The sequence below is a fragment of the Typopeltis vanoorti genome, chromosome 5, assembly GCF_054136105.1.
Source record: "Typopeltis vanoorti isolate ZY-2024b chromosome 5, IOZ_Tvanoo_1.0, whole genome shotgun sequence".
NCBI lineage: Eukaryota > Metazoa > Arthropoda > Arachnida > Uropygi > Thelyphonidae > Typopeltis > Typopeltis vanoorti.
In genome coordinates, this window is record NC_143553.1 from 144,736,553 (window position 1) to 144,763,262 (window position 26,710).

Genomic DNA, 26,710 nt, shown 5'->3' on the forward strand with positions numbered 1-26,710 from the left:
AACAATAAACCGAGGACAGTTCAAAAAATATGGAAAATCAGTATCAACACCGCAGAAAGGTTTGGTTGACTGAGATTTCAGCCATTCCACAGGGTTGGTATAGAAATTGCATTTAGGTAAAGAAAAAAAAAAAGAAAGTGGTAAAATAAACACATTTGATGATTTTCTACACTTCTTATTGAACCGTTTAAGGTATCATTTACATCCTGTATTTCAAGAGGGCGAGTTACCAGGGGAAAAATTCACATTTTACGTCTCAACAAGCGTGAACAGTTTAAAGATCAACTACAGAGTGAGCGAGGGTATTATAATTGCCTATATATATCCTTGTGGACAAAGGTTTTGAGTATGTCTTCAAAATAACTGATACCCAAAAAATAATGGTGATACCAGCTACCTACCGATTTCCAAAAGTTATTTACGGTTTAAAAAATATTCGTCTATTACCTTTGGAAAATAAAATGCGTTATATAAGAATGATTGAGGTGAGGGTTTTCTTATTTGTATTAAATACACATCTCCTCTAGTAGTTAGGGTACTTCTGGATAAACAATATCAACAATGAAATGTTCTTCAATATTTTAAAATGCTGAAAATTTTTAAAATGTACAACGCTATGAATACGGACAATTTGACAACAATTACGAGTACAGTTATTGGAATACGACTCGCCAAAGTTTGAACCAAATCAGTATAAATTTGGAGTAATTTGAGCCTAAAGGCTTGCGTGAACATTTCCTAAATTTGAAGATTCGTATAAAGAAACACTGCTAGTTAGATAATCCGGGATATCACTCTAGAAACCAAAACATTCTCTTCAGGTCTCTAGTAAGCAGAGCAGCGATGTCCCACCGAGCAATGAAAATCGTCTGGATATTAAAATCGGGTTGGATATTAAAATACCAATCTTGACTTGATTTTTAAATATAAATTAGCATAAAAGGAAAGAACTAATGCTTAGAAAAAATCGACTGAATTAGTATGAATATTAACCCTATTTAGTAATAATTTCTGTAAAATCACTATTACATTCGATGGCAATTACATTTTTATTTTCATTATGGAATAAGCATTAAGCTAGGACTAAGTGTTGTGTTGCGAAGCTAATCCTTTACAAATCGACTCGACTGACTTACCATCAAATGAATTCTATCACATATTAAGCCACTAATAGTGTTGATCGTTGCATCCTCTCACGTAGATGGTTCAACTGTAGCATTTTCCATAAATGTATAAAATCAGATTCTGCATTAGTTTATATTGTTATTCAATCTATTTTGTTTATTGCACTTCTTTTTTTTTTTACGGCCCTATTGGCAGTGTAAAACGAGCTCTCTCTCTCTCTCTCACACACACACACACACATTCTCTCTGTCTCTCGTCAAAATTTCCTGTAAAATATTTTAGAAGTTTGACATTCCCACGAGACCACTTCCAGGCAGCACGTAATGTAGCATGTCAATTATTTAGACCAGATCCAACGTTGGTAGACAGATGAGGTTCACCCTGCACTAGGAAGATAACGGCCGAGATATTTTTCCTTCACTCGACAAAGTTCCGCTATGATGGATTTTTTTCCGTGGGTGCCTGGCAGATTTTTTTTTTTTTTTTGATATAAAGCTAAAAGAAGTGATGCGTTTGTAAACACAAATAAATGTGGTTGACCAACTCCAATTAAAAAAAAAAAAAATACATGGAACTTTTGTTTTGGGCTTGTGTGTGTGTAAATCTATAGTGGCTATCTGTAATTATTCTATGAATTCACGAACGCAAAAATTAATTCATTGCAAAATATTTATGCTTGAGCTTATAAATATCAATTTAGATAGTGTGATATTTGAACATTACGAATTTTGGTTAGTTTGAACCAGCTGAAATATTGTTCCGTTTAAAAAAAAAAATTAAATGACAAAGAACTTTTTATTTAAAAAATCTCTTTACGACTATTGGGTTAGACAGTAAATAGATCTAACAACATTAAACCAGTGAAGTTGTTCGCTGAAAACGAATAAAACAAAAAAGTAAACACTGCAATGTCTCCATAAGTAATCTTCTATCCTAATATTATTACTATTATCTCCAATACTATTATTAGTAGAGTGGATATGCGGTCTATTCGGCCAGCCAGACTAACTTAGCGTATGCTTCCTGTATTAGCCTCTGCCAATGGTAGGCTGCCTAATCATTTTGAAATCAGTATAACCATCTGCCCTCGCAATAAGATGTTAGGATGTTCATATCTTACATCCACTCCCCTCACTCCACCTTAGTTCTTGGGCAGCTTCCCAGCACTATTGAGTTTTGAGGCGTGTAGCTTTGTTGCTGGTTATTATTACAATACAGTAGGTATTTTAAAAACATATATAAAAAATTTCAATAATAGAATGGAAGGTTATACTGATGACACAGATGGTTATACTGAAGAACAGAGTATGCAGTACCATCACCCATGTGCGCAGAATATAATACGACGCATCCTTGTTAAGGACAACAGCTTGTTAGGACATCATCGATCTCTCTTTCTCAAAAAAAAAATAAATAAATAAAAAATAAGGTGTAGTTATTGTTATTATACAATTATACTATATATACACGATATAATATCCATAATTATGGGAAAAACGTCAACTTTTCTAGGATTGGTTCTTCTTATCCTTAAAGATTCTCTATAAATGTCTCCTTTCAGGAGAAAGAGTATAACAGACAACTGCGGCTATCTCGTTATCCCTAAACTCTAACACTCATGTTACTGTCGGCAGTAGCATGATTTACATGGTCGATTTTATGAATGCACAGTTAAAAATCCCAGTTTCCTGAAGAGAGAGAGAGAGAGATAAAAGTTATTTGCGATATCATAGGAAAGGTTCCTCTAGTTGGTGACTAGAATCCAACCTATAACGGTCTTTCTTCGCACAGCCACGAAGAAAATAACGCTACGAAAATAAATACCATTTCAAAAGAGCTGAAGTTTCAGATCTTTGTTTGATTTTGATAGTTTAGTTCAATTCAACAGTTCAATAACTATTGAACTGTTGAATTGAACACTGTGTGTGTGTGTGTGTAGAGTTTTTCGGGTCCTAGTACCTGGACTAACCTGACGTTTCTTTTAATTTTTAATTTTGTGTAACGACCACAAAAAAAAATAAATAAATAAAAATAAATAAAATAAATAAAAAAAAAATCTAATTTCATCAATATTTCCTATTTGTACTACTTGTTTTCCTTGGCTAATAATGTTCTGTTTATTTTCCTATCTATAGTTCTAACACTAGACATACTACTGATATTTAAATATAGAAAACGTTTAACCCTATTCCTTTTTATTTACATTTTAATACGTTCATGATTGATAACTTAAAAAAATTGATTGCTCAGTGCTAACATTCAGTTAATTTTTTTTTTTTTTTGACATTTAAAAATCAACGTTAACAAAATTAAGTTTATGTGTCGGTAGTTTTTATTCTTCCAGTTTGTTGATATACACGCCACGCAAAATCATTTGTTTCTGCCAGAAATTAAGCCTAGCATATGTGCTCCCCTTGGTCCCGAAAGCGTTAATTTTATGGAAAAAGACGTAGGTATCTGTTGTTATTTTAATTCTGAAAAATTTCTTAATTTATCAAGTGTAAAAAACGAACAAACAAGTAAAAATAAATAAATAAATAAATACACCAAAGAAATCAAAAGTTTTGGAAATTTTTTGTCTTCAGCAACAAACTCAGAAAGTCAATGCATTTAAATGCTCAACAAAAGTATCAAATAAGATGGAAACACTTCAACGACGATGATAACTTAGTTAAAATATTTAGACTCGTATATTCGCTAATTAAAGCCCGAAGGACACCCATTTGTAAGAGAAATGTTTTCTGTAACCGCTACCGTGTTATTTAAAAAAAAAAAAAAAAAAATCAGGATTGATTTTTTAACATCTCACCGCTTAGTAATTCCTTGTTTCTAAAGTTTCAGCACATCTCTCAAGCAAGCAAACCTTTCATGGTTTATAAACCGTATATAATTCAAACGCTTAACAATAAACTGTTTTGTTTTCATCGTATACTTCTTTCCTAAGCATCGCTGAATACTTTTAAGGTAAGCTTATTGACAAATATAAACAACTGAGCGCACTTACTTCCTAGTTTCGATGATCTTTACTATTTGGTTAGCTCATTTTTGATTGTTTCTTCGCCTAGAATAACCCAATATCTTCGTTCTAAAATTTAATCCTTGAAATTAAACATTAATAATTCAGATTCGAATTCATAATAGGCCTTTATATATTTTTAAATTCCACAAAAATATACTAATCAATGGCCAAACTAGATTGTCAGGGGGAGATGGTGAAATAATCGACTAAGTACCTTTCAAATGGTACAAAAATTAATTATCTTAGCTTGGACCCCATGGCGTGCCTCGCGGGTAGTTTCGATCCTGTTACTAATCGTACTGTTATCCATTAATATCGTAAAAAAATTGCCGAGTAGATACCTAGTGTGTCATACAAATCAATTATCAATTAATTATTATGGAAAGATGCATTTTTTCCCCCAAGAATGCACAGTGATTAGTTGCTTTTTATAAGGAAAAAAAGTGGAGAAGAAAAATTCTCTGATTACGAGAAAAAGTTTGTTAAATTAATGTTTTCGCATATCATTAGCATCATGTATCTACTTTTTATTATTGATTAGGAATTGAAATAGCATTTAGCACACTGCAAAAACTACTGCAGACGCTGATAAGTCAAGAGCAAGGAGGGGAATAAAAAGACTCCTTCAAACCGCAATGAAAAACTACTATTGATTAGGAAAATGTTATGTAATAATTAAAATGCAAAAATTACGTATAACAGCTGTATTGCTTCTCCAAAAGTAATCTTATTTATTAATATTTCCCAAAATGTTTTTTTTTGCTAAATATTTTTTTTTTTTTTTTGAATAATGCTGCAAAATCGAAATAGTTTTCAGTATATAAGTTTATTTTTAGGTTAAATTTATGTAAATATTTTCCAGGCAAAATATTCAGAAAATGAGCTAATTGCAGACTGCGTGCTTACATTCCATTAAAAATGTATGTTTAGCGCTGATCGTAAAAATCATTTCATTTCTTTTAGAGCGATCTTTCATGTTAAACGAATGGTTGTTTTTATATTATTGGAAGAATGCAGATCTGGCTATACATTACTGTAAAAATATTACCGAGAACTGGACCTTTAAATGCGTTTAAGTTTGTTAATAAATGGTTATGTTTCGATGCACATCTACTCCGCTAATATACAAATTATACTCGTTTTCTCAACAGAACGCATATTTCTGGCGTGGTCATGTGATATAAAATGTCTAGAATGTACATTCCACAGCGCTTCGTGCGCCGTCTGGTTTATTGATAACGCTACACAAAAAACTTAAAACTTTTTTTTTCTGTTTGTTCTTTAGTCAAAATATGGAGATTTTCATAAACTCGAATGCATCGAATTCGACTGTATAATTTCTGAAAGAATGTAGAATAAAACTCTTAATAAACTTAATTTAAACTAAAAATAATAAAAATTACACAAATTAAAAAAAAATGCTATAGGTAGAAGGTGATAAGCTGGAAATGTTTAGGCAATTGGCTTGGTAAATGGAACCGTGATGTGATCATAATAGGAGATTTCAATTATTGTAATATAGACTAGGTAGAAGTAGCATATGGTAATAAAGAGATACAATTTTTGGAATACTTGAGAGATGAATTCCTTAGACAGCATGTGGTTTCGGATTTGGTCATAGCGTCAAAGGATTTCATTTCTCCCTTGTCCACAGCTGGTGAGAGTGATCACGTAATGTCAACTTGAGGATAGCACAGGCATGTGAAAGGAATCACCTGCCATGTGGAATTATAACGCAAGTGATTATAATAATCTTAGAAGACAACTTGAAGCACTACTAGATGGAGGAATTTGAAAAGTAAAGAGATCATGCATGGGAGCTGGAAGGAATTTGTTTAAGGAGAGGTTAAGGAATTTGTTAAAGGCAATGAAATATTATATACCAAGGGTGAAAAGAAAAATGAAATTGGAGACAAAATGGATGACCAAGGAAATCAAGCAGAACTTGGAGTTAAAAAAAAGGGGGGGGGGGATGAGAGAAGTATAAAGAACTGTACTGTAATTTTTATTTTTCCTTCCTAATTGCAGTTTGAGTGGAGACATGCGTTGCTGTCCAAGAATAATTCCAAGGAATTTTTTTTTTTTTTTTGTTATGTGATTAGCCGCAGGAGGAATGAATATGGACAAATTACTTTGCTATACAACAGGCGGTCGAGTGACCAATGCGGTTGGAATAGTGGTACTGTTTAATGAATTCTTTATTTCGGTAGTTTATACTGCACAGCAGGAGAAAAAGATGAGAGGTTACTGACATGTGGTACTCTAGATGTCAGCAATGCAGAGGAACCGAATGAGATCTCGATATGTTTTAGAGAGAGAGAGAGAGAGAGTGAGTGAGTGAGTGCGCGCGCGCGCACGCGCTTAAAGAAATGACAGCAGTGCCAATGATATGGTTGTTTAAAAAAAAGCCATGTAAAAGTCCCTAAGGAGTGGAAAGAGGGCAAAATAGTGCCATTAATACACACGGACGGTGGAGGCATTAAACTAGAGACCAATTTCTTTTACTTCTATGGTTGTTACGATTTTGGAGAAACTGGTAAGAGCTCTTGGGCAGATGAATGTAATATCTGTGCAAGTCAGCATGGATTTGTCAGGGGAATCTCTTATTTTGCTTTTTACAAAAAGGGAACAAGAGTAATTAATGAGATAAATACTAATACTGATTTTTCTGGATTTTGTTAAGGCATCTGACAAGTTTCTTCACGCCAGTTGTTATTTCAGTTGCAACGTATGGGTTTAGAGATCAGGTCAGTAGAATGGATTGGAAATTGGCTGTCTGATAGATATCAATAAGTTGTGTCTGGAGAAAGTTACCAGTGGAGTGCCGCAAGGTTCCGTCATGGAACCATTACTGTTCAACCTTTCTATGAATGATGAGCTGCAGGGAGATAGATATTCAGCTGCCTGCGAATGATGTGAAGTTAGGAGACATTATTAGGTGGGATACCGATGTATTGGCCCTTCAGGGTGATCTGAATAAGCTGGAAAGATGAAAATGATTGGAAATGCCAGTTTAACGTCGCTAATAAGGTTCTGAAGTTTGTGATCCACAAATATTAGTACGAGGAGCTGCATACTCTATGTATGAAGAAAATAAAAAGGATACGAAATTGTGGGGGTGACAGTGAACAGATATTTGAAATCCAAGAGACATATTACAAAGGTTGTAAAGATAACTCAGAGTTGCGATTCTGAGATAGCAATCAACAGAGATAAAATGGAGTGCTTCCGTTGTATAAGCTAATCACACTATATCTAGACTATTGTGGTCAGAATCTCATCACCATGATTTGGAGGAGATGAAGCGACTTGCGATATTACGCAAAAGCTGTTGAAAAAATGATTTCAGGACTGCAGAATGTTAGATATAGACATTACCTTTCATAATGAAATTTCTGTGATAATATTGCTACATCGGATATTACATTTGATAGTAAAACTTCTCCCTCGATGAATCTTCAACCGCAGAAGAATTATACACAACCCAATTATAATAATTTAGTATGGTGCTTGCATAGCCTAGTGGCATTCACTTCCATATCGCTTAGCAGCCAAAAGAAATATATATATTATTGTGTGAAATAGTGTAAGGACCACGAGATGGCAGCTATTTGCGATACTTTCCTCCCAGAAATTATTGATAGCTTTACACCAGTAATTAGTAACGGTTAAGGATGGCGAGTAACTGTCCACCGATTTTCAAAAAAAAAAAAAAAAAAAAAAAAAAAAAAAGTTAGGTTAAAAGGCGTTCAGGATTTTATTCATAATTTATTTATTTTTTCTGTTTATTTATCAATATTTCTAAAATTTAATTCTGAAAAATTAAATAAATTTTAATTTAATTTTATTTATTTAATTCTGTGTATTTATTTCTTGCTGATTTCTTATTTATAAGCATATTTTGGAGTTTCCTTGATGGGAAATTCATCGCTAATTTTGTCAAATTGGTTGGGTAAAAAAAATGCAGATTTACAGCAATAAAGCTGCCTTTAATTTCATATTAAAGGCAGCTTTATTGCTGCAAATTCATCAATGTAGAGTTCTTAACATCTGGTTTACAATATTAACATCATCATTAAACTTTATACCAAAAAAGTTTGAACAAACTTATTTAGTGCAAAAGCACATTACAAATCAATGGCGATTTGTAAAGTGCCTTTTTCACTAAAATTGTTCGTCTGATCATTTTTTTTAAAGTAAAATGTAGTTGTCTCAAAAAAATCGAAGGTGATACGTAAAAAAAAAAAAAAGCCAAAATAAATTAACTACAATAAATTGCCTAAAATAAATTAAACCAAATTTGTGCAAAGAAAATATAATGTGCAATGCTGTTAATAATACTTTATGTAAATAAAACTATGCTGTACTTACAAAATCAAATGAACAAGCTTTGAAAGACTTCATATAGCTAAGTACATATTTATTACGTTCATATCTGGGAGCACAACCTGAAAAATAAACATAAATACTGTGATTTTACATATTTTTTTTTTAAATTTATTTATTTAACTTGTTAAAATAAACATTACACGATAGGTAACAAGGACTATTTACATATTATATATTATAAGTTTTTAAGTATATATATTTCAGAGAAAGAAACATTTTCCTTTCGGGTGTACAATACAGAATGCAACAAATGAATTAAAAATTTACAGTTCAGTTTCAGTCTGAGTTATCTTTCAGATGAAGCACATTGTCGTCGTCAATCCAGAAGAGGGTACCAGTCGGATTCCACGCCTCTATGAATTTCGCGACAGTTCTTGTTTCTTTGAAGTGCTCAAGTTCCAATATCAGCCTGCTTTTTAGTTTCTGACGGAGGATATACATGAGGGTTTGTGCAGTTTCAGTGATGGATGGGTGCTGGTTACTTCTTGTCTGTTTTAGGTAGAAGCTGTAGATGACGGCCTTAGCGCAGATGAAGAGGAAATTGCATGTTCTGTGTCTGTTTCCTTCTGTGTGGACTAAATTCCAGTAGTCTTCTTGGCTGTGTGCGTAGTTACAGGTGCTCGAGGCAGTATTCAGGGCATAGGTGATTATCATTTTGTTTGCGGGACAGGTCAGATATGTGTGTTCCAAGGTACCTGAAACGTCACAGAATAGACACAGATCCGTTTCTCTTAGCTGAAATTTGTAGAGCTTAGAAGGAGTTGGCAAAATGTTGTGCCATAGTCTCCACTGTATGTCGGAATCTGGTTTGGCACATTTTGATTTATATGGCAGATCCCACTGAAAACTGTGTGGTACATGCAGCCTTGTAGATGAGAGTGTTAAGGCTGAGTATAAGAAGGGCGAGGATGGGGACACTGACATGAGGAAGTGGTATATTTTCTTGTAGTTGGAGGGAAGAATTGGAAGTAAGGCTTCAGATTGTACAAGATGAAATATTGGCCCCGAGCAGTTTCTAGAAGGAACACGGATTTCCTGAGGTGTAGCGATATCTGGATAGGCTTTAATAATGGAGGCGTGCAGCTGTTGATATTGCTTTTCAGTTTTTGGGTTTTTCATTGGTATGCTTGTGAATGCTTTCCACTTTAGGGTGTTGGTTAGGAGGTCTCCTATGACTCTTATTCCTGCCCAGTTCCATGTAGGGAAAAGAAAAGGCTGGCCCGTTGTGATCACAATCACAAATCCCGTTGCGATTTTACATATAGATAGATAGATATCTATCTATCTATCTACACACACAGGTAACCCTCGTATAACGCGGATGTTAGGTTCCATAGAAATGCCGCGTTATATAAATCGCGTTATGCGAGACTCAGATTACATAGAAAAAGTAGGGTTAGGTTCCGAAATTTTTTTTTTAAATTATATAAACAACAATGACATACCCAACAAAAATATATTTTTATTTAATTCTTGTAATTCATGTAAGTTAAGAAAACATATAAACTATGAAACAAATACAGAGTATAAACTTATAAAATTACAAATTGTACATAAATTTCATTGCACAAAATAAAGTGCATATTTCAATCGTCATCACTGTCTTCAAAACGAACATTTCATAGATGTTCTTTATTTACGAGTGGCCGGAAATCGTCATCACTTGACATCTCTTGGATTTCAAGTGATGATTTCATTTGTATAATTCTCATTGCATACTTCGGCTGGTTTAGTTATCAAGAAGTCAGTAATAAGACCTTGCTTACCATTATGCCGCAATTTTTTTATTAAGTTCATAATACGGAGCTACACAAATATCCAATTGTCTCGTGAATTTTCCGGAGTGCTCCATTGAGAGATCATTATCCATAAAATAACTTTCTTGCCAAGTTCAATCCTTCTGCTAATTTCTTTAAACTGAATTCTTTAACGGATTCATCACAATCAGAATCTTCGACAGAACTTTCCCCGCCATTTGGTTCGACGTCATCTATTAATTGCACCAGTTCCTCCTCATTTAAATCTATTTCCCCATCAATTAATTCACTAATTTCGTTTTCAAACAGATCGCAAAACCATCTAAGTGGCCATTACTATAATTTTTTTTTACATAAAAAAAGCATTACATATTGTATGTATCTAACTCAGAAGAAAATAAAGTGCTCAGCTTGAGAAGATCAACACATTTTTAATGCACTTTCCTGGCAGAAAACGAAGACAATTTTCAACAATAAACACTTTATACGGTAAACAATTGACGCATGCGTGCTAAGGGATATTTCCCCTAAAATTCGCTACTTATAATTGCATGCGCGATACGGGCAGACACAAATTTAACGAAGATAAAATTTGATTTTTAAGTCATGCGGTGAAAAATATATGAAAAGATAAAGGATTACTGCAATTTGTAGACGGCGTTATATCGAAACTGCGTTTATCGCGTTATACGAGGGTTACCTGTATATGGTTTGATATTTATCTACGGCTTAGAAAATATTTGTCATATAAAAAAGGTAAATGGTTACAAGACATTATTTTAAAATTAATCAAAATCGAAAAAGTTCTTAACATGAAATCTTTTGGACTCTTAGGGTTTATTATTATTATTTAGTATAATTTAATACGTAAAAAAATTCAAAATTTCAGTTTGTGGGCCTTCCTAAAACACAGTCAAAATTCTAAGAGATTGGGTTTACAATATTCTAAACACAGTTAAAACGAATTCATAAAAAAATAGATTAATAAGTGAATGAAAAATATACGTGGATATAATCAATCCACAAAACATTTTTGAAATAACAAAACTAAAATTATATCACTGGATTCGAATAACAAATGACGAAGATAATGATTTCGCTAATAACGTAAAAAAAAGAAAATTTGATGGGGTTAATAAATTGTTTAAACAAATCTCAAAAGTGCACACATTTCTTTAACCTTTCCTGAGGCAAGAACGGGCGTTTTCATTTCTTCCCCCTCCCATCCCCATGTCATTATATTTTGGTACCTACGGAGACTTCCTTTTTAATTGCTTCGAAACTAAAGGTCTCTTCCCCCCCCCCTTCTAAAATAATAGCAGTTGGGGGTAGATGGAAGGGAAAACCTGCAAACTGACAGACGATCGATAAAGTAAGCGGTCAGAATGAATCACAGTTAATCAGAAGCAAGAATTCGCAGAGTGAGTGAGCGAGGTTCGCTCGCGAGTTTGCATACATATTCCATTATCACTATCTCGTTTTGCGGGCATAATACTTTGGCCATGCGAAAAGCAAATACGGAAGTCTTTGATTGGGTTAGGTAGAGAATTGAGTAACCCCTCTTAAGATGGCAGAATTCGTTTTGCTAAACCGTGAATTGCAATTATAGACCGGCACATTAGAAACAGTCAAATAGTGATTTTATTAATGCAGTAGCAGACGACATGGAAATGCTAATTTGCTAATTGCAACCGAACTGTGTTTGGAGTGACATAAACTCTGATAATGAGTGCTGACATCTAGAGGCTGGATAGTAACACAAACATTCCAAGCTTCAAGATTATCAGATTTCTAGGATTATTTGTTCTAGAACTTTACAAAAACAAGATTAATATTCTTGCGATGTTTCCAACTATTAAGAACACTGTTTCCTATTTAGAAGTAACTTATTTGATAGCGAGAGTTTTATTTGCTTTTTTTGATGAAGTTAAATTTATTTATTTCAGCTAAGATAATTTAAATTAAAAATAAAATTTAAATTAAAACTCGACTGTAACTAGCAATATTATCTAAATGCGTGGTGAATACAGCTGTACAACACCTCCCTGTTTTTAAATGAATTGCTCAATACGCACTGTAAAACTATTTCTAGTTGAGAGAGAATTTTTATCTTTCTAGGAGCTAACAATTCATCTTTCATTATGTTTTTATCGAACTAATCCAATTCCTCTGTCTCATCTCGCATAAATTCACGCCTTTATGATGTTGATGTGGCATCTACTACTATTATTACTACTGTATAACACGCCTTGGTTTTTCTCGCTCTAGTTAGAAATATTAATGTTATTAGGACATCATACATCGTCCATTCACCAAGTCGTGACACATATGAAGGTCGTGGGGCTTTTGATCTATTCCTTTCATAAACTACAAGTAGGTGCACAACACAGTTATTTTTCATTTCTGGAGGTCAAATCAAGGTGAGTCTGTATTACTGGCCAGTAACCAGTAATATTTACCTTCTGTGGTCATTTGATTGATATTTTGAATTGAATGATTTATTCTGCGTTGTTTTAAATATTCAATTACATTAATTTTGGTAGTAAAATTAAGTTGGGGAGAATGTATAAAATTAGTGCATTCTCTCCAACCAGGTGGATGCGTGCGTAAACACCCAAAATGATAATCTGTTACTGTAAAGGACGGCCAAACATTTATTCTTTGTGTCTGTGCAGTTCCAAACGTACAGTATATTTTTGTCATAGTTCCCTTGTTGGTCGTATTATTGCCAATTTATATCTCTCGATGTGCGATGTCAATACCAAATATTATTATTATTATTATTATTATTAGGTGACACCTTCAAGGAATCTCCATAGACTCGTCGTAGGAGGGGGCCTCTACTCCAAACAACCCAAAGATCTCACTACTTAAATTTCCATCTATCCACACAACGCCATCTACAGTCACTAATAGTATATTTTGTTTGTAAATTGCCCGTGTACTAGGACCGATTTGCCTGGATGATAAAAAGCCACAGTTACAGGCGGAAAAAAAAAAAAAAAAAAACCTGCTACCTCCGTATGTGATCGGTAAATTCATCTTCCATATAAATATTCCTCTCGTCACTACAAGAATCGAATTCAGGTCTTTTCCATTCGAAGAATACAATGTTGCATCCTTCTTCCAATTGTATGTTGCATTTTGTGCTTTTTTAATGTCTCAGTTGTCCTACAATTTCTCCATGACATGAAGTAGTCGAGCGATGCGTCCTGTAGAGATAATTGCTCACCCATATATTATTTGCCTTTTGTTTTGAAAAGGTGTCCGGTATTTATTTATTTTTTGAAGTTTTCGAATTTGTCAAAGATGTGCAGCATTTCCGCCAGTTAACTCTTCACTACGTGCTGGAATAAATCAGACTATAATAAATGTTGGAGTTACATGATTCTAATCGAGAGGTAGAAAATTAACATACCGAATAGCTTAAGTCCAAATAGATTTTACAACTTTAATGTAATCATCAATGATCAACTTTCATTTTTTTCCTAACAATAAAGGTTTATTAAAAATTACACTGTTCCCAACCTTGAAGGATATTCTGTATACTTTTCTCGACAAAAATTGTACTATTAGCAATTTAAATGTATCTATTTAAAATAAATAAAATTATCAAGGAATGACACGTAATTGTAAAATTTAAAAAAAAAATACAGTAACTTTACTAATTGTCATTTATAACTAAGTTTTCATATGAATTTTTGACAGATTCATTTGATCTTATGCACATTTTCTCCCATTTCTTTTGAAGATAAAACGTCAAAATACAGTTGATTTGGCAGACGATAAATAAAACGAATTACAATAAACACTGTTCAACGCGATAAATTTTTGTCTTCTGCTAGATATAAAACATCACGTAGAATACTTTGAAATGCTATTAATAAAATAATTACTACTAATAAAACTGAACAGTTTTATATATTATTTGGTCTGACTCTTGCGAGAAATAAGATGATTTACGAATTTTGGATAATACTGAGTTTAGTCGTTTAAATACACGTGTATATATTGCAGTGGTGTATATATTACGTTTTTTATATGGTATCTCTCCGCTTATTTCCTTCCTCTCAATCGGTGTATATTAGTGAGCAGTGGCGGCTCGTGGCTTGAAATCGAAATTACACTGTAAGAACAGTGTATACGTGTTTGGATAAAATATCAAAATTATGGTAAAAATTAAAAAAAATAAACATGAAAAAATATTGTTTATTATCGATAAAATTATACAGTTTGGTATAATTCAAAATTACTTAAAAGTAAAATCCATTATCATAACCCCAATAATGTTCTGAAATAAAAACTATAACAAATGTTATGTCTTTAATTGTAATGTCCAAATATTTAAAGAGACGTTGTAAACACGATAAACACTACGAAAACTCTACTACTGGCACAAACTGCATATAAACAACAGTGGAACTGCTCGATGGACAGTGCCGCATTACGCTAATAGCTCGCATCTCACTATGCATATACTTGCGCGCGTAGCAAATACTAGCAATATGACACTGTGATAAACACAGTACTGCTAAAGATTATTATTATTTTGTATATAAAATAAGAGATGGTCATAGGATTGTTGATGATAAAATTAAATATTACAAGCAAATATAAATAAATTAATAAATATATTTATATATTGAGAAAAATTTGGGGTGCTGCAGTTCCGCAGTGCCTATGCACAAGCCCCTGTTGACGAGTATTTTTTTTTTAATTTAAAAAAATTAAATGAAACAAGGGAATAGCTTGGCGTTGCCTATGTCAAATACGTACGCATTTTAGACAAGAAATTGTCATAAAAAATTGTTCGCATACATAATTTATTCTAAGTAAACTAAATTAATTTTTCATCCCCAATTCTAAATTAAAAAAAAAAAAAAAGAAATCTCAGCAACACACTTAGCTTTCTTCTCACCCATCCCTCCCCATCGCATTTGAGCCAGGAAGAGGCGTTCTACTCAAAAGAAAGTACCTGTCGAAGAATGTGAAAAATGCTAAAGGTACAGTCATGCACCATCTGCTAAAAAGAAGAATTTTATTAAAGTCTAGCTTCCTGAAACGCCATCTGATCACGTGACAGCTCCAAGTTAGCGCGAACATGAATAGATTCTCATTTTTGTAGTCATCCATTGGCTAGGCTTAATCTTGTAGTTTGACAGGAGCTAGGCCTACTCATATAACACCACGTCGACAGGCACACTACGGCGCGCGCACCCCCCCCCCCAGAATTCTTCTTGCATTTCCATTACTGTACGGTTTACGTTCTTCGAAAATATATATAAAAAATATCTTTCTTATTCTGACAAATATCTAAAAAGGCAAGTAAAGTAAAGGCTCGCATGCTTCGTTTTGATTTTTCAAGCAAGAGAACGATAAGCTATCTCTTTCTAGAAACGATGCATGTTGGAGCTCTTCGGAGGGTAACAGCTGGGGCGCTTTTCACTTACCAGTCAGTGCGTAAAGGGTTCATCAACTCTGAAAATGACGTGCGCGCTAGAAGCGGAGAAAGGTATATAAGGTCAAAGTTCAGTGCTCGCACATTCCTTCTAGCAGTCGCCTACAAAATTGTTGCAACTCCTTCTGGCATGTAGCTGGTCATCAAAAGAGAACGAAAACCAGAAATAAGGGGAGGACGAGAATACCACGCTACACGGTGGGTAGTTGGAAGTGTAATTTTAAGTAAACGGGCCATATATGTCATGTAGCTGAAAATAGAGCTAGTGCATGCGTAACTGGAGAACAGAAGTCAACCCCCCCTTTCCCTTAAATGAAATAGTAGTAGGTTTACAACCCCACATTCGTGCAGGAGAGCATGTCGGAGTTCAAATAGAGGTAAAATGGACAGTGCTGACAGGTCTATATTTGAAAGAAATGCCACAGTCTATCTGCAATTTTCAGGAATGAGCGCTGGGAGGTCACCGAGATAGCCGTGAAAGGCACAGTTATATATTCATGCTTTTAGAAAGGAAAAGAGAATTTTCGAGGAAAGGATGAAGCAAACATTTCTTAGCCACGATCCAGCAGTTCACTGAAAAGCAATTTCCATACCAAAATTGCACGGTAGTTCCTACTTTTTTCTGTAAAGGGCAATGGTGAATGAGGAAATCGACACTATCAATACATCTCCGGAGTGGTCCCTGGACCGATGTAGTAGTGTCACTAAAGCTGAAGAAGATTCAAAAGAATGTGTTTATGCAGAAGAATAGACAAAATGGTATGAAAATTGGTTGATTCTTCACTACATGCAAAGCTCCTTATTATCATTTGTTAATCTACAAATATGCTATAAATAAAATCAGCTTCATTTGATTCACAAAAAAAATTGGATATATTCTTTAATTCGCAAACAAGGAACAACAATAACAGTGGATTAATTTACCAACTTTTTCAAATTTAGTTTACAACAATGCTTTAGAACTACAAGCATACAAAATGTTTCGCGTGTAGCACTTTTAGTGTACACTTTCCGGTACACTAAAAGTGCTCCAGTTTTATTTTATTTCCTTGTGTCTATTACGTCGAGGGGAGGGGGAACAGAGAGTATGACACAAGAGTAATACGAGTACTACGTTTCACCAAATATTGCAATAACTGGAGTTGAACGATGACTCGTTCATTCACCGGATATCCACTGTCGCAAGGATTTTAATAATCCTAAATTCCAAGCATCTTGAAACTTCCAACTAAAAATCTAAATGGTATGGATTTGTGGAACGTCCTGATAACCTCCATGGCATTCATAACTGAATAAATAATTCGACATCAATTTTTTTGTTTTTGTGTAACAGCTGAACCATTCAAAAACTCTTCGCCTCACTAAACTGTAATTAGCATTCATTCATATTCATCTGCAGTTTTTTGAATACAAAACTTAATGCACACCCATCACGAAATAGCGTCCGTAACAGGACGCTAGTATTCATCTTTGACCATGAACAATTGCACGTGACTTGTCTACGCAAAGCGATTCTTGTTTGGACAGAGAGACTGCGCACGCGCAGTAAGGTGAGTTCGTCTGGATTCTATCTAAATACTATTAGATAGACGTCGTATTACTTTCAAGTTAATCAGTGCTCAAAATACTTTAAAAAAATCACTTGTGGTCAGTAAAGCAGTATACTAAAAAACAAAATACTATCAGATTTCAGAATAATGCTAATGAAATAGCTTCTGCTGACATGGTATTTACCGGTTGATAGTTTCAAAAGTTATTAATGTATCTGGAAGAGCGTGCGTTCATTCATGTCACATTTATAGACAATGCATCAGCAAAAACCTAAGAATATTTGTTATGCCTTCTTTCTTTTGAAGATTTGTACCAGTCTTATGTATCGATTGGTTGGCAGAAGATAATAATATTGACAAGTGTGTAGCAAATGACGGTTATTTATCAAATTAACCACGCCTTTCTTGAATCTTTACATTCTTCGCTTGTACAGCTGATTAGAATTAATCCATTAGGTAGGTGAGGGACCAAAGTATCTTTTGTCATCGATCGATCGGTTACAAAAACAAGGGAAGTTTCAAATTTCTAAGTTTAAGTTGTATTCTGAAAGTACTGTTTGTGAAACGAAGCCTAAAATAGCAAAGATTGCGATCTACTTCCCTCTCCGCTGAATCTCAAAGCAGTACAACCAACTGGTGAGAGGCACAACTTCGAGAAACTGTCAACTAAATTTGTGTAGTCCATCTAGGCAGGCGTGCAGCTATAGCCTAACGTATCCCGCTGCGTGATGGTGGGAAGTAGGATCAGTCATCGCCATCATAAGACGACGTACGGTTCTAGAGCGGTATCGAGGTAAAGACAGCCAAGCCTTACTCTGCTAGAAGAATGTTAGCAAGCTTGAAGTGTTGCTGTTGATGAACACTAGGAATGTGTTGAAGGCTGTTTGCCGGTACATCATTAGAAAATCTTCTCGTACTTTTGACGACCACCGCTAGGAACTATATTTCCGGGATTTAACTGTTCTCTCTACTTTTAGAACAGCACTTTTTGTGGTCGATGGTGACATTTGCAGTGGTTGGTTTTCCGCAAATGAGAGACACGAAGCAATTTATGGGACAACGTGAAGAAATTATGAGATCTTTTAGCTTGGGTGATTTTTGTGCTGGTAATGCACAAAGTAAGCTTTGTGTAACATAAACAACATCGGGAAGAGACGGCAAAAAAAAAAAAAAAAAAAAAAAAATTCTGACAGTGTTCTTTACTGCTTGACACTAGCATTGGGAATTGCATTACAGCTAGTATAGTTTTCCAGCAAATATTTTAAAGCTTTTAAAAATCTAAAATGCGATTTAAATATTCAAGTAGAAATTATCTTGTGTCAATTTTTCGCAAAGTAACCCTTGGTTACCATTTCTGGCAAAGTGCCAAGTCGTGGTAGATTTTTCCCCTATCGTATTACTCAAGTACTATAATAGGTAAACTGGTCGTTGCTTTTAAATGTATGTATCTTTGTTCCAATCCATAGCTGGAAGGAAAATGCATCTAATTGTATCCATTTGTCCGAAATGCAAAGATAGATTGAAGTAGATTATGGTATATTTTATTTCCCTCTTTTACTTCAATTGAATAAAGCGACACAGTGAAACAACACAATTTGGCACTTTGCCAGGCATTGTAACTATGCATGTAGTTCACAGAAGCCAATTACTAAAAGCTGGCTATATGAATGAATAATTTTGCTAATAACATTTTCTTTGGAATCAAAACTTTTGTATTAAAGTATCAGTGATGGTAAGTAAAACAATCTAAACACGTATACACCTATTTGAAGTCACGAAGTTGTCTTTTATAAAGCTCACAGTATGCCTTCGACTTCCATTGAAGGGGGAAAATTTTTTTCTAAACAGGGTGAACAATCTTTTTTTTTTTTTTTTTAATGCATAGCACTAACTGCACTTAGGACTATCTTATCGTGTTCAGTCAATTAGGTCTCGCTGTTGGCTCATGTTTTGGCATGTTTTATTAGCCTTTCACCAGGGAACACCAGAATATACGCGTAACTAAAACCAAAATAGTTCACATTTTTTTTTTTGTTTGTTTGTGAGGGGAAAACCGGAGCGCCAGGAGGAAACAACCGCTGCAGGTTTATTTAAAAAATTAATATCCTAGGGATAAATTTAAACAGTAAATTATGCAAGATGTCCCTCAAATACTATCCGTTTTGCCTTAGCATCTCTTTCATTAAAGTGTCTCATAGTTAATACTGCTTAAGTCTCTTAAATATACGATCAAAGTTAGTTTTTTTTTTTTTTTTTGAACTTCCTCCCTTGATGATGTCTAATTATCCTCCCTAGTTTTAATTCTCTTTCTAAAGTCAAATAATTGCTGTCACAAAGCGGTCGTAAATTAATTAGTATGGCCCATCACTAATTCCTCTGATGTTATTATCAAATCCCAGATTCTATCTCGTCTAACGGGTTTCCGTACATGTTATTATGGATATTTATCATCTCATTCATTCCTGGTTAATATCGCCCATATTAAAATCCCACATGAATAATATTTTACTTTTTTTATCTCTTTAAGATTGACACTTAATATTAATACTATTTTCTCCACTATGGTAACATATTCCTATCTTCAACTATACAGACCTATAGTTTCCACAGAAAATTTTTTTCACCCATAGTTCAATTCTGTACTTGATTTGAAAATCTGTTTCGTCTACATATCACGAAACATTACTTTATTGTTGAATAACCTTTTAACTACTCAAACCTTGGCAGTTCAGTTTAAATGTGTCTTTCCCACTGAGGTAAACTAAATACTAGATTTAGTCAATTTTACAACCGTTATAAGTGTATATGTAAAACTAACTGTGCTAGATTTACAGACTAGCACATTCTTTTTATTCCAAAGACTTAAGTAATATTCTATTTATTAAGTGTCTTTTAGCTTAAGAGCCTCCGTAGCTCAGTCAGTATAGACGAAGGCCCTTTGGTTGGAAAGACCGGGTTTGATTCCCGTCAGTGATGTGAGGAACCTTTAGCTGGTCTCTTTCGACTAAAGGTGAGTTAGTCCGTCTCCTACGGAGGTAGTGGTTTTTTTTTCACCCGGAAACTCGGGTTTTTCGTCCCCCAGAACAGACAAACTGGCCCCGTGAATACACATAGATTACTGTCATGAATACGTCCCAGCCATATGCCGGTCCCGAGCCCGGATAAAATTTGGGGGAGGGAAAAAACAATGGTGAACTACCCTGTAAAAATCTCACCAGGAATACTTTGTGGGCAAAGCCTACAACGTCACCTACTGTCGGAAATGACTGAAAGGGAAAATCAGTCAGTAATAACTTAGTGGCGAGACAATACGCCCTTCGATTTTGTCATAACGAGAGGGTATTTATCTCATACGGAAAGTAAAAATACTATTAGTAGGCAGTATGGTGCATAGCAACGTAGTTTATAAATGGAGGATGAAGTAGTGTAGGCGGTGGGTGTGTTACAGATACAGTTGCTTCTCATTGCTTTTTTTTAAACGAAAATGCATCTATTAGGGTTATAAAAATAATAAACCACGATATCAGACGCAATTTTTTTTCTATTTTTATGAAAAACATATTTTCATAAAATATGCAATAGGTTTTCTAGAAGGGAAGGATTTGACTACCGTCCATGTGCTGCAGGCGATGAAGGTTTTGAATTTATGTGATATACATCTCGTATATCTAAGGGATATAAATATCAGCTTGCCATTCAATTAAAAGTTAACTATAATACGAGTTTTATAAGAAAACAATCCGAGATAAACATAAAAATAATAATAACAAATAATACCCGTTATATGCGTGCGCGTGTGGTTTACTTGCTGTTCATTTTTTTCAGCATTTCAGTTAATCGGTCAAGTTGGTGTTGTTTCCTCCGGGTACTCCGGATTTTTCCCTCACAAACAAAAAACGAATTAGTCTGCCTATATATATATATAGACTAATTTAATTAATTAAAATAATAGCTTACTGATAATAAATATCAGTGAAAAGCTAAATTACATGCTCCGGGCATTTTTTTTTTTTTTTTTTTTTTGTTGTTTGTTTGTTTTACGCGCGTCTTCATTTAGCCTATTCTGTTTTCAGCACGTGCCTCCTAACAGAAGTTTAACGTTTCCTTGCTAATTGCAGATGGCTCGACGTAATTGAACAAACAAAACCATCCAGCACATATCAACGCTGATGAGCCTGCACTTTGTTTAAAATATTTGCAATTAATTCCCTTCTTTAAGACACGGAACCATTTAATGAAGTACCTTAAAGGCATCAAAGACAATTACAGCTTACTTCTTAAGTTGCAAACAATAAGAATCAATTGACGAAGCAGTTGAGGGAGATGTTAAAAGCTATTCTTTGTTTTTATTATCTGATTTTTCTCTTTCTCTTTCAATAATCACCGCTGTTCGTAGAAGCAAGTAATTAGTATTACGTTCAAGGCCTCTAAAATGTATCGCTTTATTATTTTCTTCGGGTGTTTCAATTCATTTTAGTTTAAATATTAATATGATCGGGAAAATTTTACAAATATCTTAGAAGGAATTTAGACTTAACTATGAGACTGATAAAGTTTTGCGTAATTAAAAGGGAACTTAGTTGTCTGTAAAAGTGAAGGCTTCCGAAAGAAAGAAAAACCCTGTCTACGATCTAATAAATTCACCTGGACGGTTAAAAGATGGTTTAATTAATTACGTTTAGCCTAAGCTAACTTTCGCATATCATCCACCTTAAACAGAATCTGTCAGACGAAGGCGCTTAATGAAATTCTAAGGCAGATTAATTTCAAAAGTCACTTGTTGTTCAACGATTCCAGTAAAAATTGTGGGTTTTATTTATCTCAAATAAGGCACTTACGTTGTTTTTGCACACAAAAATTGTGTGATTTTTGCTTTTCTTTTTAAGTTATTTAGATTTATTTCTATATTAAATAAAGATTAAACAAAGTTACCGCTAATTGTTAGAAGAAAAAAAATTCTTTAATTTTGATATCAAAAAAATTTAATGAATATATCCAGATTTTACTGAAGGTCCGTTAAATCTCAAAACATATTATATAATGTTAAAATTAGTTTAATATTTATATTAATAACATTATAACACTTAAAATAGTTTTATTATATAAATATTAAGACTAAAATATTTATAAGAATACATAAATATATAAAATATTTATGCGTAATTATTTCAGTATGAGGTTTTTTTTTTGTTGTTGTTGTTCCTAAACAGAATTAACTACCATTTTAGTTTAAATATTATGCAATTAATATGATACTTGAAGAGATAATCGATTTTTATTGCCGTTTGGTCCTCAAGGATTCACTGAAATACCACTGAAAGCAAAATAAATTCAGGCTACATTGCATGGCCTGTGTTTAATTTATTTATAACGATAACGCAACTACCCAATATTCACGTTATAAACCAAAAGAAAACAAGAAGAGACTATTTTCAAATAACCGTAAACGTTAAACTCTTATGGGAATTAAATGACTGCTTCGTGTTCTTATTTGTGGAATAAACCAATTTATTTTCCAATATTCTAAGATAAATAAGCCAATCTTCTAAGTAATCAATAAAACTGCGATGTCCGTAACATTTTATTCTGAACAGAAGAAAATCACCAAAAGATAAATGTTTTTAATTGAGTGAAAGAAAATTTATATTAGACCTGGGCGCTGCATGTTAAAATGCTATGCGCAAAATAAAAAATAGCAGCATGGTAACTATGGTAACTTGTTGCTAGGTGATCGCAATTGACAGGGAAATTGCAATCACCTAGCGACAAGTTATTGAAACAGGAATTTATATACGGTAAAATAAAATATGTTGTAAAATTAATGCATTATCATTACATGTAGATCAAAATAAGTTCCTGGATATTTATATATAATTTTCTTTCTTTCTCATTTACTAAAAATAACTCACTTTCTAAAAATTGATAAAGGGCCAACCTATTTTTTTTTTTTTCTTAAAAAAGAAAGTCATCACTTACGGTACACGTATTTCTGCTGAAGTGTCATCGATCAATATTTGACTGATTCAAGTTCATTCCCCATGAAACTTGAAAACACCATTATTTGCATATTAAGCCTAGCAAAATGGATTAGTATGGTCAGGTGAACATCTCATGGCTGGCTAGTTTATATCACAGTTATTAGCATTGCATGCCAGCACCTTAGTGTGACAAAGAAAAGTTTTCGCATCGCGAGACGGGATATTATGTATGGTGATTACGTCACCATGTGGGGTGATGCTCTGCGTACATCCGAGGAATGTCGCTGTCATCGTGGCTCTTGCTTGCCGGTTACACCTCTTCCGGAGTTCCTCGGTCTCTTCTCTGTTTCTCGTGAGATGATTAGTACAGTCTTAATTTCTTAAATGCTTCCAGATCTCCCTTTCCTTATGTTATGTCTGGTGACGGTTCCACGAATACTTTATTTGTCATTAACGGAATGTATCGCCAACGCAAAGCGTGCATGCATTTCTGTTGAGCATTTTTTTCCTTCCCAAATTAATACCGACTGTAACTGATGCATTTTCTAGTTTAAAACGTGTAAATAAAAAAATAAAATAAATCACTAATAAATAAAATAATAAACAAAGTATTTTAAAAATAATGGAAAATTTTATTGGAGAATTACAATAGCATAATCGCGAAAAAATTTCTGGAATTACAAAATAAGTCTTCTGCTAAAACGTATCCATAGTAACTGAGTAATTTTCAACTGATTTTTATATTGGTGTTTTTTATGGTCTTTTATTCCTGGAATAGATCGGCAAGACCTGTAGTTCAAAGCACCTTTCATACATTTTGGGTTATTATATCTTTTTAATAAATGTAATTATTGTACTGTAGTAATATTATTTTGAATAAACCGCAGTGAACCTATAATAAAGAAAATGCAAGCTTGGTTTCGTGGCTTATGTAAAATACTTTTAAGAATCAGGTGTTAAAAAGATGTTAATTTATTTTTATAATGGAAAATCACATGAAAGTAAATGGTGCCCCAGACAAAAATAAATAAAATAAAATATTCTTTTGTACACTCATCAAATCGATCATTACTTAAAATCTAATGTCATTTGTGTGTTTGAAGCAAGTACTTTTTTTTATGTACTTGCTTCATAAAAAACTTGGAGAACAGTAATGCTGTTCTCCAGCCAAAGTCAACTATTATTTTGGCTGGAGAACAGCATTACTAGTATTCGCTATCTAGACATTTATGCGAACTTAGTAAAATTGCACAATATCTCAAATTCATATTTCTTTATTTGCATATAAGGAAGAATTAATAGAAGGTAATTAATTTTGGTATTAATTGTAATAAATAAGCCAAATAAAAATAGTATATAAAATACAGTTTATAATTAGTTTTTTTTTCTTCGCCAGTTTTAGAAGAAGCCAAAATGAACTCTTATTATATTTCAAAACATTAACTCATTATTATGAAATGTGAAAAAGGACAGAACACTGCCACATGTTATATTATTATTATAATACGTATTCATGATATTTATTCATTATCAAAACTATATTTGATGGCCATCTAGATCATTCAGGTTTTATAATAAAAATCAGCTGTGACCCAGAATATGATCCCACCCCCTCCCCTCTCTACACGAAAAGGTTCAAACAGTGAGAAAGTCCTAAATCCAATCCGATGAAGCTTTTGATTACACAGATAAGTTTTTTCATCAGGATTTTTTTCTTTCGTGTAATTTTGCACAATACCTAAACTGACCTTTAAAAAATGCAAGCACGCTTAACAATGATTATTATCTCCTACTGGACACGAACCCACACTTGGTACGAAAGTGGCTCAAGTAGCACATTAGAGTAATAAGATGAACAGTTCCCCAATCACCGACCCATCGTACTATTCCCCACACAAGCGCACCAGAAATCGTCCCCCGTATCTCAACAACTCCTCGTGTTGTGATTAGTGTCTGTCAACGTCCCTAAATGTTAGCGTTTGTTGGTGAGGGGGAGCAAAAGCCTCGCGTGTTTTATCTATAAATCAGCATATCCACGTTATGGGTATCTTCTTACAGGGGCGGTTGCTTTGTGCGGAAGCTATCGAGATTTAATCTAGATTCCGAGCGTGAAACCCCCCCCCTTTGTAAAAATCAGGTGACAGCTGTACCGGGGGGGGTAGGTAATAGGACTTACCTCAATGAGTTGGACACGCCTCGTTCACCCTGTCAAAACTTGATATGTTGTCACCTCCATCTACGAATAGATCGATCCGCCTTCCGTTAAAGAGGAAGCCTGAGGTTAACGGCGTATTCATGGACTGTTTCGGTGACTCACGACATGACTATGTGATGTCGGCAAAGCACTAGATCCTCTTCGGACAAACTTCTTATCTCAGGTTTCTTTGCTCTTTTATTTATTTATTTTTATTGCATTTCTCTAGGCCGAATGCATTTCTTCGCCCTCGTCCGTAAAATCGACGTTTACGGCTGGCCGTTTTTGTTCGTTTCGCACACTGTCAGCTGTTCGACGTTTCGCGCAAGCTCCGAAATAGCTTGCTCCTCCCTTGCCGCTACCACCTCTTTCCACAAGGTTCCTCGGGAGAGACTCGAAAGAAAGAGGTCAGGAGCAGTCACATTGCTTCGGATGGTTGACGTCAGCACATGACCTTAGACACCGAACTAGCGGAAAACCTCGTGTAGTTGCTCGGTAGCATTTCGTGAGTCACTATGATGACAAGAAGGGGAGTGTGCCGCACACAAAGAGGGTGTGGAAGCCGTTGGACGACGGATGAAGACCAATGTAGTTCTTGTTTGAATGGTAGCGGTCCGTTCAAGGTTAACTGACTGCGTAGAACGTTTACAAGTCAATTGTCTCGCTGAAACTAAGCCTAACGCGTGTGATTATGGTGAGAATGGCGCGAATTGAGTACAGGTGCTGCTAGAAAAATGGTTCTCAAGATCAAAGTCGCGTGTATGTTGTATTCAATTGTTGTGAATGGCGAGTCTATTGACTAATATTTGTTTTCATGTTATGTACACAGTCTCCCGTTTTTATTTTCGGAAGTATAATGCGCAATTGTACAGTTAAACACACATAACCCTCCCCTTTTTCGCACTACCCCGTTTATTCACAGAAAAATCAACATTGCAAGACGTTAACAATGACATAAGCTAACAACCCGTGACGTCTCTCGCGCGCACACACTGTTTCAACGTTCAGTTCTCTTCACAGACGAATCAAAATATATAAAAAGACCTGGTTAGATATGTTTTGTTCATTCGTATGCAAAGTTATTCCTGGACTGTAGTCGGATAGTTTTATTGAAAATTTTAGTGTTTGCATCCATACAAAATTCAACCATTTCAATTTTTGTTACAATCAGACTATTTGCAGTGGCGGGTGAGAGGGAGGGGTGTACAAAGAGACAACAGCGTCGGTTTTCACAGCGCAA

The 26,710-nt window shown here is 34.2% G+C and overlaps 1 protein-coding gene across 2 annotated transcripts in view; it reads right to left on the reverse strand.

Annotated features, from left to right (window-relative positions):
- Positions 1-25,842, reverse strand: part of LOC150106902 (uncharacterized) — a 191,008-nt gene extending 165,166 nt beyond the window's left edge. The window contains exons 1-2 of one of the 2 annotated variants that reach the window (XM_090392811.1): positions 25,453-25,842; positions 8,516-8,592 (exon numbers count right to left, since the gene is read on the reverse strand). The gene's annotated coding sequence lies outside the window, so the exon portion shown is untranslated. Of the gene's footprint in view, positions 1-8,515; positions 8,593-23,274; positions 23,317-25,452 lie in introns of those variants that run through there. The other variant, XM_090392812.1, reaches the window with a different exon arrangement.
- Positions 25,843-26,710: the final 868 nt, after the last annotated feature.